Genomic DNA, 19,894 nt, shown 5'->3' with positions numbered 1-19,894 from the left:
GGGTGGTGGTGAAGAACACAAGCAGGAAAGGTAGTGGCGAAAAAAGGGAAAAGGAAGACCAACAACTGTATCTGAAGTCATGCTACTGATTTAAACAGCACAAAGCACACTAGCAAGGCTTAGTTAATGGATCACACACATACACAAAATCATTACCTTTCTACCACACTATGTTTGAGGTTTATAATTAATGACTTGTTAAATCATTTGGGTGAGTGAAAAAAATCTGTATTTTCTTTAGAAAAATGAATTGAAGTATTACATAAGCAATTATCAACATCAATTTGCATTACAAACACTGCCTGTTATTGCAGTAGTTCGAATTATTCAAATCTTTACTATAATACCCTCATGTGGATTTTAAGATACTATCAGAATGCACTGTCAATTACTCTAACCAGCCTACATTCCTGCTTAAGAATCAACTTTGTCATAAAGAAACAAAGGAACCCTTCCTCTGAGCCATATGAAAATTTAAGTTTTAGTTAATTTTTTGGTTTTCACTACTACATCTAGAGATGACTGAACCATGGTGTCACAAAAGTTTTCATGCTTCTAAAATGTAAACTCCACAAAAATGATAATTTTCTTTCCTCTTTTTGAGTGGTTTGTCCTCAGCATATTAGCTCAATGGCGGCTAACAAAGAGAGGCCCTAAAAATAGAAGCTTTTACTAAAGAATTGGAAAGGTAGTGGTGTTTGTTTTTAGGACTATCATCATTCTTTTAACATAGGCTGCAAACTTCAAGGCTACTTAAATCAAACTTCTACAACTCCCCAAGGCTGAGTATTTTTCAGAGATCTCATAATTCCTTAGAACTCACCAATTTAAAAACAAAACCCCAAGACATCACTGACATCAACTGTATTAATAGTATGCGGTATTATTTAAAATATCTGTTAAATAAACAGTATATTCCACATACTTTCATTCTCTGCTTACATCAAAAACAATATTAATATTTATTCAGCACTTACCATGAGTCAATACTCTGTGAAAAGCACTCATGAATTACTTCATTTAGTCCTCACACTATGGTATGAGGCAGGAATTATTTTCTTCATTTTACAGATGAAGAAATAAAAGCTTAAAGAAGTTTAAAAAAAAATCCCTCACTGTAGTATAACTAGTAAGTGGTGACTCAGTCACAAGCTAATAAAATATTTGAAAAATGTCTTACTGCAGAAATAACTGACAGCAAATATCAGAATTATGAGTCGTCTCTAAAAGGTTTCTAAGTTGTTCAGAAAAAAGTTTCTGAAACTTCCACAGTAATTTGGGAGAAAAAAAGATGCTTACAAACTAAGATGAAGAAAGTATAATGAACAAAAATGCCAAGAAATGAATCTCTTGTTTCAATATTAATAATGTACATAGTGGTAAAATATGCGGTAAACAGTTAAATAAGCAGCAAAATATCTTTATACCTAAGCTGATCACCCTCAGAAGGCTAGATTGCCAAAAGGGACAAGGAAATTATCTTCCCTGGTTTTGATGTCAGGACGATTCACGAAAGCACAAATATTCCATACATAATATAAAAGACAACGTGAGCAGCACCACCACCTCACTCTTCAATAAATGTTGCTAAATATCAGTAAGAGTTATTATTTTATAGAAGCTGGTTTTCAAAAATTCATAGGAAAGAGCATTTCCTTCACTGTATATTTTAACCTTTTACACAAATCCATAAGGTATTTTACTCATATTTTTATGGTTTCATGGTAAAAATTAAACAAGATAAATAAAAACATTAGAAACTATTTTACCTTTAACTCATTATATCAACTGACCATATTTAAGAGTTTACTAGCTATTTTTCCCAAAAGGTACTTCACCTTGACATTGAATAAATGACCCCGCATAACTGTTGATAACAAAGGCAACAAAATAGAAGCAGCCACGAGGGCAGTGTCAGCCCTTCGAAAACCGTGTTTTCCTCTAGTACCCTCTGCTCTTACATAGCTGCAGAATAAATTAGCCATTCTAATTTTCCACCCTAGTATCCCTGAAACTTTACATTGAAAATAGAATCTAAAAGCAGAAACTACTTCAATTTCACACCCCTTCACTAAAATCTTGCCTACATCCGCAGTACAGTCTACAGATAACCCCAGATCTCCTGTTTTCTTTTTCAATTGCTTGCTCAGTGTGCTTCTGAATTTCTCCATTACTATTGATGCTTTCTCATCAGCCCGTAAAATATTCAAGAATCTTCCATCCTCAAACAAATCAGAGCAAAACAAAACAAACCCCTCCCTTCCGTGCCCTTTTAGCTCTCCTCCTCCTCCTCACCACCAAGCTTGTTGAAAGGGCTCTGTCTGTTCACTATATCTACTTCCCAAGCTCCCACCCCCTCCTCAACCCAGCACAATCTGGCTTCCATCCTACCACTCCACGGAAACTGCTCTTAGAAGAGTTACTTTACTTGAGCTCAAAAGACTAGAAAGGTCATGCAGGCACAGGCCTCTCTTGTTGACCACTGCATCCTCAGGGCCTGGCTCACAGCAGGAACTGAATGCACTACTTTTGCTCTTGTTGGGGCATTCGGCCCTCTGACCCTTCCTGAGCTCCCCACTCCTCCACACCCCTGCTGTATTTCTATAACCCTAGCTCCGGTCCCCTCCTGCTCCCCCAAGTAAGTCAGGAAGCAACTAAGTTCAATCAAGGTAAGAAGTGTGGTCTAAGAGAGGCTGGCCTGAAATATGACACATGTGAAAGAAAACAAATCCAGTCCTTTGTGCTGCAATCTGTCTGAGGAAAGAATGTGTGGAGAGGACCAGTACTTATAAGCAAGCTTGGGGGTGAGGGGGAACAGCCAAAGGACAAAAATGTGTTCATGTGTGTTTAAAAGACCAGCTGACATAAATATCTGCTTCAGTTTGAGGCACTTTCTCAGCATAAGTAGAGGTGTCAGCCAGTGTCACCAGTGCGTGACGCTACTCAGGACAGTCAACTAATTTCCCTTGTTCTTGGTTTCTGCTCCCAGCAACCTTCATCAGGACTTCATGTAAAATACCCCACAGACTCTGCCATCAGCTGACATGCTCTGAAAGAAATTTCTTGCTGTAAAGTTTTAAATTAGCTTTCTGGTCAAGACTGGGGAGTTAAACCTCAAGAGTCCAGGGTATTCTGGGAAAAACAAACAAACTCAAAAACCCCCAAACCCTACTTTATGGGCTTTCAAAACTAAAGACGCCACTTTAGTCTGTAACTATTTTATGTATACCTTGTCCAGCTCTTGGCAGCTGCCCTTTTACTGACAGTGTTACTCTATATCATAAATGCCTGCCATGAGAGCAACTAACCTTTCACAGAAAAAAAAAATCTAGCAAGTTATAAAATTGCAACCAAACGCAGTTAGATTTCAATTATCTGAGCTAATGAGAAAGAAAGCAACATCCTAGATAATCTAAAATTCACAAATTTGGCCTTAAAATATGACCTATGTAACAGCAGATTTACCTCACAAATTATCTTTCCTGAGTACTATTAGTTCTACTTTAATTTGTTCCCTGCCTACCCATCAATTGAGTAGATGACCTAGAGACATGAGGTAACAGAAGGAAACGAGACAATGAAACAGGCTTAAGAAAATAATCATAAATTATCCACAGACAGTAACATATAATGGCAATCTTGGGGTGAATTATCATAAAACAAAAGCTTTGCATATCTGAGAAATCAAACGTAAACACATTCCAAAACAGTGCTCATGACTGCATGCATGTGTGTTACATACCACAAGTAGATCCACCTATACTGATAACTTCATGGGAATTCCTTCAGTAATTTCCATGACAGATTCCTAGCTAGGTGGTGTTGTTTGTTTAAAGTTTTACTTTCCCCTGAGAAGTAGAAAGACTAAAGGGTAAAAAGAACAAGAAAAAAAAAAAAAAAGTAACATTTATTATTTGCAATGTACTATTATATCTTTGGTTAGAAATCATTTGAGAATTAGCCTAGCCTGTCATATAAAGCAGAATTTTTCAAAGTCCCCCCCACCTCATAACTCACATTAGAAATATATACATTAAAATGAAAAATTTCACTAAACAGTATATACCCTCTGTGTACTCTTGATATTTTTAATTCTATTTCATTTTTCCTTAAAAGCTGGTCATAATCCCCTAAATCCATTTTACAAACTAGAAATAGATCATAACCCAAAGTAAAAAAAATTGGAGGGGAATACTCAGTGGTAGAGTGCATGCTTAGCATGCATGAGGTCCTGGGTTTGATCCCCATTAAAAAAAAGGGGGGTATCTGACACAAAGGATACTAAAGAATTTAGAGAAAATGAACAAAATTAACATCAAGTCCCCCCCAATATTATTAATATCATTGAAGTTAGGAGGTGGGTCCTTCCATACTGGTGCTGTAAATACAGGGGCTGTGAACAGTGTCACGTGATTAAATTAAAAACAAGCTGTGAAACTTGTCCATGGTTTTTACCTTTAAATTGTGTAAGCAGTACAATTTAGGGCAACTTAAAACTTCTGCAGTATTTCTACTCTGGGTATTTTCTAAGACATTTTTGTCCTATGATCAACTTTACAAGAATAACTTATTTTATAAAATGACTCATTTTATAGTCTTGAAGCCATTGCTTAAAGTTTACATAAGAAGCAAAAAGAAAAAAATTCAATCAAAATATTTCTGTATAAAATCTTAACAGAAACTGTGTTGGCAATGTCATTATGTCTACAACAATGATAAGAACTATTTGTATTCATCAATTTTCTTCAAGTTTGATCCACCTCACAATACTATCGTTCTCTTTCCTTCTGATCCACTTCCTCTAAGTCCAATTATTGCTCCCAGTATGTAAGAAGAGGAAACAGAGCTTCTTTTAAAACAAAGAACTCCTTGATCTGGTGCTTACAAGGACAAAATGCATTCTTAAATTACATTACTTGAATGAACCAAGTAATCTGATAAAATGAAATGTGTTCCCTTTCTCTTTATAGAATTTTGTGTAAAAGTAATAAATAAAAAATATTTATTTTTCAAATTCATACTACCCTCCATCTAGGAAGCAAGCCATTTTAAAGATAAAATTAAAGATACTATTTTGGTGGGAATATATACTGGTTCACATATTCCAAGCAATTTAGTAATACATCAAAAATTTTAATGCACTTTTTTTTGACTAAGCAATTTCATCTACAAGAATGTATTCTACAGATGCATTCATAAGCAAAGATTTTTCCCAAAAAATGTTAACTTCTGCATTGTTTGTTTTTAAAGAAGCAACTGAAAACAAATATCTATCAATAAGGAATTAGGGTAAATATAAAGTATAGCCATTAAAAAAGGTAAAGCTATGTTACTAATTGTGAAAGGTGTCTAAAACACATTTTTAAGTGAAAAAGCCTTCTGAAGAGATATTCTCTCTGGATTCTCCACCTATCATATCCTTTATTTCTCCTCCTTCAGGGGATCTGTTTCTTCTGCTTGCCTTGTAAGTTGTCCATGTTCCCCAGGCCTTGGCTTCATTACATTCTTATCCTTGAGAGATCTTTTACCCCTTTTGTTTGGTATTGTATGTTTTTAATGCCCAAACTTCTATCTGTGGCTGCCCAACTTCTGCCTACCCAATGCCTCTTTGAATATCTCTACCTGGATGTCCCAAATACATCTCATATTCTCCAATTCCCAAAATGAAGTTAACCTCTACTCAAAGAACAAACAGAAACCTCTTGTTCCTACAGAATATTCTGGATTATCTCTGACTGCTCCCTCTTTTCCATCACCCTCACTCAAATTAAATTAACTACAAATTAAGTCCTTCATATCTCCTACTATATTTAACATTCCACGACCAATGCTGTTATTTCAGAGTCTCATTATTTTTGGCCAGGATTCCTGTAATTCACTTGAAACTCTTTTATTTCAGCCATGCTGGCTAAGATAGTCCCTCTTTTCTACAGACAAAACTACTTCCTGGTTCCTCCATCGGCACCACGTTACCTCCAGGTTGTCACATACGCTCTTTCTTCTAATTTACAATTCTTATTGATCCACAGAATTCATTTACTAAGCCTTCAAAACTCTATTCAGGCATAGAGTTTTCTGTGAAGTGGTATCACCAATATTTATCAAGTTATTATATGATAGAAACTGTGCAAGGTGCTTATTCAAACACTATCCAATTTAATCTCAACTATCCATTTTTAAAGGAACAGGCTCAGAGACGTCAAAACACCTGCTCAAGGTCCCACAAAGAGTAACTACGGAAAGTAGGGCTATAATATTATAGATATATGTTCTTTTCATTACGTCAGGTTGCTTGTCTGAATTACTTCTTCTATGTATCTGTATTTTATTACATTTAACACAGTGAATCAAATTTATTTCCGTGTTTTTTCTCCCCTAGCTATGAACCAATGCTTCTCAATCTTTGTAGTTTTTTCTTTTAAATAAAAAGGTAGACCTGAATATCTGCATTAAAAAAAAAGTTTCAAAGATAATTCTGATGGTAGGTGAAGGTTAAGAACCACTGTGTTAATTTTCCAGAGGATATAAATATTACTGAACTTTATAATTGGGGATAATATAAATGTCTCTAAACTTCACTGTTGAACTCATACATAAATCAATGAAAAAGTACTTTTTCTTATAAAAAGTTTTCCCTTACTTACAATTTGATTGTACAAATATTTCTTAAAGTACACATACCTGAGAATGTGTACTCATTCTGTAAGTATACATACCTGAGAATATCACTATGAAATTTAACACTCGTAAGATTTCAGAAAGGAGTTCATGTTAAATAGTCAATACTTTGCTTGAAAATGAAACTTAGAAAATTTCCTGAAAGGATCAAATTTAAACTACTGCAATAATCCTTGAAACATTTATAATTATGTAGACAATTTAAATGTTTTTAGAATTCTTGGGAAAAAATAAAACCATGTTTAAAAATTAATCACAGATTCACTTGTGTACATCTTAATGAGACCACATCTTAATGAATCAGTTTTTCAGTTTTCACTTGTTGAACACTAAGAAATGAACATGTGAACAGCAGCAACAATAGCAATGTTTCTCCACTTCCAGAAACCAAAGTCACTGGTAATCTGATTAAAAGCTGCATTTTTTATTTAGGTGTAACACTTGCACTGGGCTTCCATTAAACTTCTGAAACCTAATGAGACAGAAAGCTATCATCTGCTGGCTAATTATGATACAGAGAAATGAGTTTGAAATATGGGAAGGAGTAAGAAGAAATGGTGATTTAACTACAAGTAAAAAGTAATGAACAGTCAAACATTCTGTCTGGGCTTCAGGTAAAAGAAAATTTGAATTTGATACCTGAATCTCTTGTATAATCTTTTTTTTTAAGGAACAAAGATGCTATTAAAAATATTCAGTGTAAAAAGAATTAAATTATTTCTTAATGATAGGCTCATTACTTTTTATAAGTAGCTACTAAAAACAAAAGCCTTAAGAAAATTAATCAATGCTTCAGATTTTGAGTGTTGCTAAAAAAGAAGTGTTTTATCTGCAAATACTCCAGGTCAACACTTCTGCATTCACACAATTACAATAAGAGATGAGAAACCATGGCAAAACAGAAAATACTACAAAACATAAGCAATGACCAAGAAAATAACAACAAAAATACCCAATTGGGAGGGTGAGTGAGGCAGAAATATTATTCATTTCACCCATTTAAAAAACTGGTCTAATTAAGATGTATGCAAACATTAAAGATCTACTCCTGGAAGTCTTATTTTGAAAAGTATCATTTAAAGTTGGCATTTAGAGAATAAGATGTGGCTTAGGAATGATTTATATTACCTAAGAACAGAACTGTTAATTATATTTAACATAAAATTGAAACTTAGGAATGTAGAGTATTTACAGTTATTATTAAGTTTATTGCTGGATATTTTACCTTGTTGTCCCCTTATGCTCATCTATCTTACTTTCTAACTGCTGAGCACTGTTTACAAAATTGAAAGTTCCTGGCACTTGTATATTCCAACACATCATGAGCAAATTGGGGTAATCTGACCTTTTTCTTTCTAACCCCTATGTCTCCATTTTTCCTTATTGACTATGCTAGCTAATGCCTCCAATAGCAGTAGTGGTGATGAAAGGCATCTGGAATTCCTTCTTAAGATTCTGATTTTTGATTTGAGGTATGTATGTTTTATTATACTACAGAATTATCCAATAATTCTTATTTTAAGTTGCTGTGTCAAAAAAAATCAGTAATGGAGTTTAAAAATGCCTTTTCAGTATTTATGGAGATAATTACATCATTTTCCCTTAGATCTATTAATGTAGCAAAAAATATTAATGTAGCAAAAACCAATACTTACTCCTAAGCATTATCAGCCTGTTTGATATGAGGGTTTTGTTTTCTATTGCAGGAAAAATGTGTATTTCCAAATAATCAAATAAGAATTGTGTTAGATTATCTACTCAAGTACACATTAAGTCAAACATAAGTATTTAACTTGTTTGATCCAACTTATTCCTTACTTTCACTTTTACAAGTGGGCTTCAAAACAAACTGAAATTCTTACAAGTATTAAACAGACTTCAATTAGTAGCATAAGTTCTTGCAGGCTTCATCAGGCTCTGTTCTTACTCAACTCTCCCCTACACAATCTCAGCCACCTAAAGGCTTTAAGTGGCACATTTTAGGACTCCCAGATTTTTCCCTGCAGCCCAGACCTCAAACCTGAACTCCAGTCCAGACTAGCCAATTCACTACAATCCTCTCCAATTGAATTCCTCAAAGACTTGGCTTAACAAGAACAGAGCTCAAGCTTTTCTTCCTCAAACCTGGTCCTCATCCAGGGCAAATGGCCTCAACACCTACCTAGTCACTAAGCCAGAAACTTCACAGCCATCCTTGACAAAGCTCCCCACCCACCACTATCTCTAAAGAATGATTTTTATCTTATAAATGCCTCAACTTTGTAATACCTATACCTCTTTCCAACTCCTCTGACTCCATTCTGGCCTAGGCTGTCATTATCTAAACTAGTCTCCCTGGTTAGTATTCAATCATGCCTGACCCAAGCAATTTTGAAAAAAGTCAATCTGATCACATCAATTCCCTGCTTGTGATAAAGATTTTTAAAAAATCTTTAATAAAGTCTAAGCCATTCTCACCTCTCCAGTCATGGACTCCTTCTCCCTTCCCCCATTGTTTTCAATGCTCTAAACTGGGCCATCTTTCAGGTTCTGAAAGGCAGACAATAACATTCTTTTGCGCCACAGGGCCTTTGCGACTCGTAGCCCTACTGCTTAAAACATGCTCACACATGCTTCAATTCTTAGGTAAAAATTAGATAAGGAATCAATTCCTCTACTAAGTTTCCTAACATCCTCCCTCAACTCATACTGAGACAGGAGGGAAGGGGGCAGGGCACAACCATTAAAAGAATGACACAGCAATTAGCACCAAGATGGTGGAACATTCAACTCCCAATAGACCTTGAGCTTCAATATACTCACTGAAATACAACAGCATCCTATCTAGCATTTTAATTAATTAATTAATTAAATGGCAACAGTTTCAAGGCTGACCATAAAAGGTCAGAAAGTGGGTGATGGCCCAATTCTTGAGAATCCCAGCCCCTTTCCCAAAGCAGTTGGAATAATCCTCCCACTTGTTGGCATATGAAGTTACCGAGCCCATTAAAATTAATAACACCTCAGGGGTGATATCATTTTTCCTAGCCAACCCCATGCTCTGAAGCCATGCTTCTAAGATAGCCTGCATTCTGCCTATGGAATGCGTATCTCCTAGGTCCTTCTCTTGCCTTTTGAGAAGGTCTGCACTCTGTCTATGGAGTGTGTATCTACTTTTATTTCAAATTTACTTTAACCACACCACACTCCCTCCACCCAATGCCTCATGGCCTCTCTGGCCTTCTGAGAGCCCTCCATTCTGTCTATGGAATGTGTATCTCTCTGAATAAATCTACTTTTACTCGACTACGGCTTGCTCTTGAATTCTTTCCTGTGCGAAGCCAAGGACCTTCACTTGGCGGGGCGCATCCCAAGGACTCACCTGAGACCTGGGACATGGCCATCCTCTTGCACCCCATTTTTCCTGTATCACTACTATACATAATTCTTTCAGAGCACAAGAACTGCAATAAGTTATAGTTTGTAATTAAAAACTTGTAATTTGAAAAATGACTGTATACTATGAAGAACACACTTAAAAGCTTAAAAGTAGGAATTTTAAGAAACCTATTTTAAATTTCTAAAATTAGGTAATTTTAAAAAAACTACTTTCTAAAACAATGAAGTTATCTTGTATTTCTTGTCCATAGATAAAAATAAGTCAACATCATGCTCTAGAGCAGCACTGTCCAATCAAAATAAAATAAAGCCACATATACATTGTAAAATTCCCCAGTAGCCAATTAAAAAAGCAACAGGTGAAATTAATTATATTTTACTTAACCCAAAGTATCCAAATCACTATTATTTTAACATGTAATCAATGTTAAATTTATATTTTACATTAGTTTGTGAAATCTGGTGTGCATTTTACACTTGACGCACATCTTACTTTGGACTAGCTTTGTTTAAAGTGCCACATGTGGCTAGTGGCTTCTGTACTGCACAACACAGTTCTAGAAGATAATATTCTATTTCATGTACTTAAATAGCTTGTTAACAAAATTAGTTATTTTTTTTAAAAAGCATGGCATTAAGCAATTTTAATTTCATATCAACAAAGATATGTCTCACCTTTCAAAACCCTTCAAAATGTTTAAATTATGCAAACATTCCACACTGCTGAAAAGCCTGAATTTAAAATAAAAATTCAGGAAAACAATCTTAAAACTGTATATTTATTGAGCATTTAAGGAGATTAAAGGAAGATAGGTTCTCTCACCCATTGCTGGTACAAATGATTTTATTACAACCTCTTAGAAAGCAACTAGCTTTCCCTTTGACTTAGTAACTCTGTTTTTAAGACTCAGTCCTGTAGAAATAACCAAAGACAAAGATTTACCTACAAATTTGTTCACTGAGATACAATATGATTCATTCATACATATATGTGTGTATGACACTCATATATCCAAAGGGGAAAAAGTAAAAATAAAGGTAAGCCAAAATGTTTATAGTTATTTCTTTGCAATGATGACTAATGACATATTTCTTCCATTATTCCTTTAAATACAGTTACTGAGTGCTAGTCTGTCCCAGGCATTAAAACAAATGGATCTGTGCTATCAAGAGGCATACCAGATTTCTTTATACTTTACACATTTTCCAAATTTTCTATAGTAAAAGTACATAATACTTTCATAATTTCAATATACAGAAAAATAAGGAGTGGATACTGTTTTGGGCAAGTCAGCTGTAAAGGGACATTTTGGGGTCAACTGGGGAAGAATTTGAATATGGCTTTGAATATTAGTTTAGAGGAAAATTTCCTGAAATGGTAAGGGGGCAGGGGTCTAACTGACTAAAACAGAACAACCTACAAACGTCTGTATGATAACACTTCACACTGGTAAAAAGTGCACATGTATAAAAACTGTAAGAATATATATATGTATATATATTTATAACTGAACCACTCTGTTGTATACTTGAAACACTGTGAATCAACTGTACTTCTATATTTATATATGTATGTGTGTATATAAACTGTGTGGAAAGATATGCACTAAACTGTTAACAGTGGGGACTTCGGGGTAATGGAAATGTAATTTTTTTTTTTTTTTTTTTTTGCTTTTCCATTTTCTACAATGCTTCTGTATGCTTCTGCAATAAAAGACTATTTTTTAGAATTAAACTATATACACCTTGCATTTACTACATACAATAAATACTTCTAGGTTCTATAAGAGACAGAACTGAGTCAATGGAGTCACAACCTTAAAGAAATTTATAATTAGGAGAGACAATATACAGTAAAAGTAATTAATACAAGGCAAAATACAAGCATCAAATGAAGTAAAATGTGGTTATAAGGATTCTAAGAAAAAGATCTCACTTGATTGGGAAGAGTGATGAAAATGAGAAAAAAGCTTCACAAAAGAGAATTTGAAATGGGAAGGATATTAACTGACAGAGGAAACGGCAGGCACTAAAGATAAAACATAGGGCAACTGTCAAAGAGCAGGAAGTCAAATTACAGCATGTTACAGTCTGGCTAGATGTAGGATAGATGAAGGGAGCAGGCAGCATGCTGGGAAAGTAGGCTGTGAGGGTCTTGACTTTTCAGAAGGGAGTATGTATCTCTAAGTTGTTTTTTCTTTTTAATATTCTTTTCCATTATAGTTTATTATAGATATTGAATATAGCTCCCTGTGCCATACAGTATGACCTTGTTGTTTATGTATTTTAAATATAATAGTTTGTTGTATGTCTAAGTTTTCTGAGTTTAGCAGTGGGGAAATTATTAGAGGTCTCAACTGTCCGACCACTTCTCATCATCTCTATTGCTGCCATCTTGATTCAAACCACTACTATCATCTAATTATTTTTAATTTTTGCAGTATTATTTATTTATTTTTATTTTTGAAATATTCTTGATGTACAATATTGTTAGTCTCAGGTGTATTACACACTGATTTGACAATTGTATACATTATGAAATGATCATTTGGCTGTATCACTGTCACCAACTCCTAACAATATCTTGTTGCTTCCACTCTTATGCTCCTATAGTCTATTTTCTGTACAGCAACCTGACAGATCCCTTTAAAAGACAGATGATGTCATAGCTCTACTCAAAATCCCTGCAAGGGCTTCCCTTCTCACACAGTAAAGTCAAAGTCATTAGAATTTCTACAAAGCCCTACAATACTGCCCTCTCACCCTCTAACTCTCTGATCACAGATACTACTCTTCCGCTTGCAATTCTTTGAATATTCCAGGCATACTTCTGCTTCTACCACTCTTCCCCTTATTTTCTTCACCTCCTTCAGGTCTTAAGCCTTCTCTGACACCACACTATATAAAACAGAAAGCTCCAACAACTTCCCACTCCTGGCTCAAAGTCAAAAAGTCTGTACTCTCCTAGCCCCCAATCCTATTTTTCTCCATGATACTGAATATCACCTGCCATCTCTATATTTTCTGTGTCTATTCCCACACACATAGACAAACATGAATGCGCACACACACATATACAAATGCCAAGAAACTGAAGCTCTTTGAGGGCTAGTTAAAAAAATTTGTTCATTTCAATGTCCCAAGCACCTAGAACACAACCAGACATACAATGAGTGCTGTACAAATGAAAGGAAGAGAATATCACGAGGTAGATATTTAGTTAAAATGTTCATGGCATAATGTAAACATTTACATAAATAGACTATGCAGTGAATTTATTCTAATTTACTACTTAATTTTCCTCTGGGAACTACTCACCAAAATAGTGCTTGTAAATTAAGCTTTGAACATACAGACAACCTTTAATTGATCAACTATTTATCTCTGTAAGGTTTACTTAGGTCAGTTGTTTGGAATAGGAGTGGTGGTGACTGAGGAACGATAGGATGGAGTCTTAAATCTCCTATTTTCCTTCTTTTTTCAGCTCCCCTAAACTCCTGACTTTCCTGCTTCCTCCTCATGTATAGTTTCTGATCTTTTCCCTTTGCCAGGAAATAAGTAAAATCCAGACCTATGAGCCCTACCCTAGGCTAAGGCCAGAAACAGAAACTAGGAGTCTGGTGCAGGACTGTCGAGATGGTTGGCAGTAATTAGAGGAGAGCCCAGGCAAGGGAAGTTACTGCGGAGGAAACTCTGGAGGGCAGCAATTCTTAATTCAAGTATTTTCAAATTAGAGTTCCTTGTATTTTAAAACAAAATCAACAGAGAATAACACTATCTCCTTATTGTCCTCTTTTTAAACATACACTGCTGAAAAAGAGTGATACTTGGTTTTTAAATAAAAAAAACTGAACTTTGTATTTTATTATGCATATAATTTAAGGAAAAAATTTAATGAATGATCAACTACATATCACCTGGCTGTGTTAAACCTCAACTTTATTTATTTACTAAATCTGCTTCAGATTTATTTTAAAGACAGTAAAGTCTTTAAAAAAAACCATGGGCAATTCTTAGATCCTTTATTCCTCTCCAGCTCTCCAAAGGTAACTTTTACTCTGATTTGAAGTTTATCATTCCAATGATGTTGTCATACTTTTGCTACATATTACATAATTCCCATAAAAGATAGTGTATAGTCTGGCATGTTTTAAAGACTATATAAAAATATATAAACATGATAAATAAAACTATTATAGCCTGGCTCTGTCACCAGCTGTCTGACCTCAGGCAAGTTACATTAATATCTCTGTGCCTCAGTTTCCTTTTTGACAAATGGGAATGACACCACCTCCAAGTTTAGAGGATGGTTGTGAGGATTAAATAATGAATCAATATACTGCATAAAAATCACTCAGGAAAGTATCTCGCTCATAGGAAGTAGTATGTATCAGTGTCAGCAATTATCATACAAAGTTGCAAAGGAACCTGTGACTGTGTTATGTGTATGTATACATGTGTATATATTGATTGAGAAAAGATTAGTTATCAAAAGGATATTTATATATAATCCATATAATGCCAGATATTTTCAAAATTGTGTAAAAACTAGAAATATTTATAAATTTCAGGCTGGAAAGGTTCACTAGCCTAAAAAGAGGAATTGAAAGTGCTAAGCGTAGAGAGAAAAAGACATTTTTAACTTACAAATTGTAGGCAACATTAGAATACAAACATTTGATTTAAATAATTTATGACTGTTTAAAAATACCTAAATACTTAATGTCCTCCTTTTATGAGGTTTTGGGGGTAGGCGTGGGAGAGAAGGGGTAATGAGATGCTATGCAAAGACTTCTTAGACTGTTAGTAGAGGAACTTTAGATTTCACACAAAATAAAACATTATTTGATAAATTTCACTACTTTTCTGAACAAGTTTTTTAACTAACTGTAAGCTGAAAAAAATAAAATTTAAAATGATGTTTTAAGATGGGATTCACTGAGATTACAAGATTTTCATAGACAACTGGATTCTGCCAAATTTATCAATGCAACTGAGGACACATTTTCTTTGTTTTGATAAAGAATTTTTTTTTATAATCTCTAGGTCAAAAGATCAGAAAACATCAAAACTTAAATGTCCTACATATTATGTGAATTTCGAGTGAATTTCTTTCAAGAGCTTTAAAAATATTTATCTATGCTTTTTACCAAAATATGTTTTTTATAGATATCTATAAAATGTACTTCTGCTTCGAAGATCAATATATCTAATGATACATCTAATGAGCATTTAATAGGTGCCATTTACTGGGCTAGATGTTTTACCAGAATCTTCTTTTTAAGCCAGTTTTAATTTATGAACAAAATCTGATACATCTACTTCTGCAAAGAGTTAAAAATGACTACTACAAAAGCCAACATTTAAGTCGGCAAAGTATATAAAATGTAGATAAACTGTGTAGATTATATCAACACAATAGCGCTGAAACAGTTGTTTCCCTTAGAGTTAAGCGTATATTTATGTCTAAAAGGTTAACCGAAAGCAACAATTAAATGTAACATCAAGGATTAAACTGTCTACCCATTCTATCCTACAAAAAAACGGGAACGTGGCTGGTGAAAGGGAAGATTAAAGTTCAGAGTAAAGTTTTACTTTTCTTCTCCTAAAGTGAGAACTTTGAAACGGAACCACTGCTTTTGTTTCTTTGCCCACCTCCCCTGCCTCCAGTAAGATATTTACAATATGGGTTAGTCCTTCCTTCGGCCCCAATAGAAGATTCATTGGGAAACCAAGCTGTAATTTGCATTAACCAACAAGAGAAAAACCTGGTCATTCTCAGTATTTTCCTAATGGTGAAAGGATCCTAGCACCGTTCACCCTATACTCTGTTCCCTGCCTAAGCAAGAGACGTAACACCTGCCAAACTGGGCACTTAAAGAATAATGGCCAACTTTTCTAACGCAGTCTGGGGAGGGGACGCGGATGACTTTTTGAGGCGTACAAGAAGGGGACAGAAAAGGTCCTTCTCAGGAAGGGATGCACGAGCTTCGGGGTCGTCTCCTCTGCCTGTTGGAGGATTCAAAACCAGTTTGTTTCAGAAACCCTAGGAAGCAGCACACCCTGGTCACAGCCGGCCTCGGGCCTGGGAGAAGCAGGCAGTGTTTACACCTGTCACGAGGAAGTGGGGGAGGAAGGAGGAAGCTGGAGCAAAGCCCCAAACTTCTCAGCAAGCTCCCGGGAGGGAGGGGCCGGCGCGGAGCTGTGGGCAGGTGGAAGCAGAGGGTCAGGGCGAGGCGGCGGAGTCCGTGGAGGTGGGACTCGCTCTCACTTCCCTGGCCGGTGCCCGGGACAGCGGGGAGGGGGCAGTGCGCTTCGGGCGCCGCCGCCGGCGTCCGCGCACCCGCCGCGGACGCGGACAGAGCCCAAGCCCGGAGCCCGCAGGCCCGCGGAGCCGGCACCGTCTCCGCAGCCCCCGGCTCCGCGGCAGGCAGGTGCCTCTGGCCCGGGCGAGGGTCTGGCCGGCGGGCCGGGCCGGGTCCCCCATTCTATTTGCCCCGCACGGCTTGGGAGCGGAGCGGTGGCGCTTACCTGGTTCGTCCGGGGCGGCCGCGATGGGCATGGCTCAGGGGCCCGGGGAGGAACTGGCTCCCCGGGGAAGGACCGGCTAGTCCGACACGGAGGTGGTGAAAGCGGAAGGCAGGCTGCTCACAGCCCTGTCAGCGAGGCAGCACCATGGACGCCCACCCGGAGTTTCAGCGCTGCCGCGAGACCCCCATCCCATTACCCTCCGCCCTCTTCCGCCGCCGCCGCCTCCTCCACCTCCTCCTCCGCGGAGACCCCCCGCCCACTCCACACACTCTCCCATCATGCAGCGGGAGAACCGCTGCCTCCAACACGTCACTTCCGGGCGCAGGTGGCTAGGTCGGGGCCATGCGCTGGTGAGCGCTGGGGGGGGTGGGGGAGGACACTCGAGGGGAATCAGTGTCACAGAACGCTTATCCTTGCGCAGGCGCCGTTGCGCAAAGCTCCGGCCGCCATTTTGGATGCGGGCAAACTGCCCTTTTCCTTGACTTCCCAGCGAGTTTTGTGGGGAATACGTCCTCCCGCCCTCCGCCGCCCCTGAGGCAGCGCTCCCAGCGAGAGACAGGTGCTCCTCAGCGGCTAACTTTTACGTTCTGCTCAGGACCGAGTTAAGTCTCTTGCTCTGCAAATAAAATTGCAAAGGTTTTGAAATACGGAACCGTATCTTCTCCATCAGAAACCTGCTGGAGAGCACTTATCAGCTTGCCCTTTCGCTCCGAAAAACGTTTTCTTTCACAGGTTAAATCCCTTCTTCTTTTAATTTAAGCTGACAGAGAGTCAGCCGATATATAACAAAGAAGAGATAAATCAAACTTAAGATGAGAACGCAAGGAGTGAAAGCAGCCGCAGAACTGACAAATCGTCTTCGAGACGACCACCACCAGCAACAAAAATATGGGGGGATTTTGCTAACGGATCGAGACGGTGTTCGTTTTTCAGAAATGCTGTGGGAAACGATTCGATGAAACTAAAGAAATCAAGTCGACTTCCGCATTTCTCTAACAGAGGTCATAACATATTTTTTTTCTCATCAGTCTAGGTCGTTTATATTTTTATAACCTTTCCCCCTCCTTTATCATGACTATCTGTTAGAACACCGGCCACTGTAAAAACCAGACTACAAAGCTGTAAGGATTATTGTTGTATGATGATCCCGGGATCCTGTCCTGCAATCATGAACCCTGTGGGTGCTCATTCTGCTTACTTTTGCCAAAGCTGTGCTAGCAATTTGAATAATTTAAAATAGTTCCAGAACAGTAAAGCTCAGCAGCTATGCAAAGAAACAGGGATGGAAAACACCCTCTCAGCCACAGAGAAGTGTCCACCCCTTTGAGTGGAGGAATTATACAAATCAGGGGAAAGATAAGGACAAAAGCAGTTCATAACGGTTTATCCCGCCTCTGCAATGTTCTAGACAAATTAACTTGGAGAGCTAAAACAGACCCGCATTTGTCTCTTTACAACTTAATCGCTGTAAGATATACGGAGACTGCATCACTTTCAATTGGAGTACCAATTGCTTTGTGGTGGTGCTGGATTTTTTATTATTGCTCAGTCACTAAAGCAAGAAAAAATCTATATGGCTTGTCAAATTTATTCCTATTGTATTTCGCCCCCTGCTGGTTTGGCTGGCGTGCAGGCTTAAAAATACGTAAGTCACTCTAAACGTTTATTGACCAGGAAGGAAAGAAAAAAAATGTGTGTGTGTAGAAAATGGAAATGAATTTATTTATTCATTAATTAATTTTTTAAAGAATTTTTTTGTTGTTTTTGGAGGGAGGTAGTTAGGTTTATTTATTATAATGGGGGTACTGGGGATTGAACACAGCACCTCATACATGCTAAGCACGTGCTCTACCACTGAACTATAACCTACCCCCCCCGCCCGAAATTAATTTATTTTAGGTGGACACATAGTTGTTTTAATTTGATAAGTCAACTAAACAGAAATATCAGATAAAAACCTATGACAAAATCCTAAAGCAGACCCTACACTGAGAAAATGTTTAAACTGAAATAACAGATTTAAACATCACAATATTCAAAAGAAAACCATGCTTTCAAAAAAAAATCTTCCTGATTTCATAAATAACATGATTACAAAATGATAATTTTTGTCAGGTGACTGCAGAAGCCAATTCTATTCACTTAAGGACGATTCAAAAATCAGTCTTCATCTTTGTATATAGAAATTGAGTAGGTATTTGGCCAGCTGACTAATGAGCAACGAACTTGTAATTGGTAATCTTACACATAATTCTGAAGACAGCATTCCAATGGTTATGAAATTGTATTACAAAGGGAAAGTATCTCTGAATGTTTTTAAGATGATGAATCTGTGGGAAATATACTTACTAAAATTCTTTGCACTTGGATCCAATGATGGTATTGTTTTTAATTACTTAAAAAAAAAAACCCAAAACTACATTACTTAAGATTTTACATCAAGGAAAGAAAAATTAAATGACCAGTTACTTGTTGTATTTACTTCTAGTTTTTTCTCCTGTGCAGATTTTTTACAAAATTATAATGTAAGCTGATTTTGTATCCCTTTTTTCACTTAATATTATGTTGTAAGCATTTCCTTCTATTGCTTAACATTTTTTTATAAAACCTTAATTTTAATTGCCTCTGTACTTCAATGGAGTGGATGTACTGTGATTTATCCATTATCCTACTAGTGGGTATTTCCCATTATTACAAATGATACTGTATTGAACATTTTGTGCTTGTGACTTTCCCCACTTTTAGGAATTTTTTTCTCAGTGTAAAAATGACTGAGCTATGAACGTTTTATTGACACTTCATCATCTCATATTATTTTTCCAAAAGTCTATATAAACCAGTTATGCTTCCAGGAATATAGGAGCATACCAATTTTACGACCTCCTCACCAGCAGTGGATAATAATTAAAAGAAAAAAAAGATTGAATTGTGCTTTCTAGACTAAAAGTTGAAAGGAACTTAACTGATACATGGTTTAAGAAATCAACAAACAAGCAAGCAGAAAACCCCACCCAGGTGGTATTTTGGAAAAGGTCTGTGAATAGGCTTTATTATCACTATGATTTGAGTAAATTTCTTAATCTCTCTAGAGCTCAGTCTTCTTTTCATTCAGTTAAGTGAGAGTAAAACTAGACCACAGATTCTCAACTCTCTTAGGACAAATAACTACTTAGCATATTTATCTCTTTGAGAACACAATCAAAGCTTTGGTCCTTTCTGCAGAAAATGCTCATCCCATGGTTGCTCAAATTTCTTAGACTTCCTAACTCTCATTCATGGAAGAGTTTCTATGTTGCAGCTTAAGAAA

The 19,894-nt window shown here is 36.7% G+C and overlaps 1 protein-coding gene across 5 annotated transcripts in view; it reads right to left on the bottom strand.

Moving 5' to 3' along the window:
* The window catches only part of AFTPH (aftiphilin), a 61,287-nt gene extending 44,443 nt beyond the window's left edge, over window positions 1-16,844 (bottom strand). For 2 of the 5 annotated variants that reach the window (XM_074341222.1, XM_074341224.1), the window contains exon 1: window positions 16,588-16,842. The gene's annotated coding sequence lies outside the window, so the exon portion shown is untranslated. Of the gene's footprint in view, window positions 1-3,742; window positions 3,865-16,587 lie in introns of all 5 variants that reach the window. The other 3 variants (XM_074341223.1, XM_074341226.1, XM_074341225.1) reach the window with 3 other exon arrangements.
* Between the last annotated feature and the right edge of the window lie 3,050 nt (window positions 16,845-19,894).

The sequence above is a fragment of the Camelus bactrianus genome, chromosome 15, assembly GCF_048773025.1.
Source record: "Camelus bactrianus isolate YW-2024 breed Bactrian camel chromosome 15, ASM4877302v1, whole genome shotgun sequence".
Taxonomy (NCBI): domain Eukaryota; kingdom Metazoa; phylum Chordata; class Mammalia; order Artiodactyla; family Camelidae; genus Camelus; species Camelus bactrianus.
Note: the sequence above shows the minus strand (reverse complement) of the source record. Positions and strands in the feature narration are given on the sequence as shown.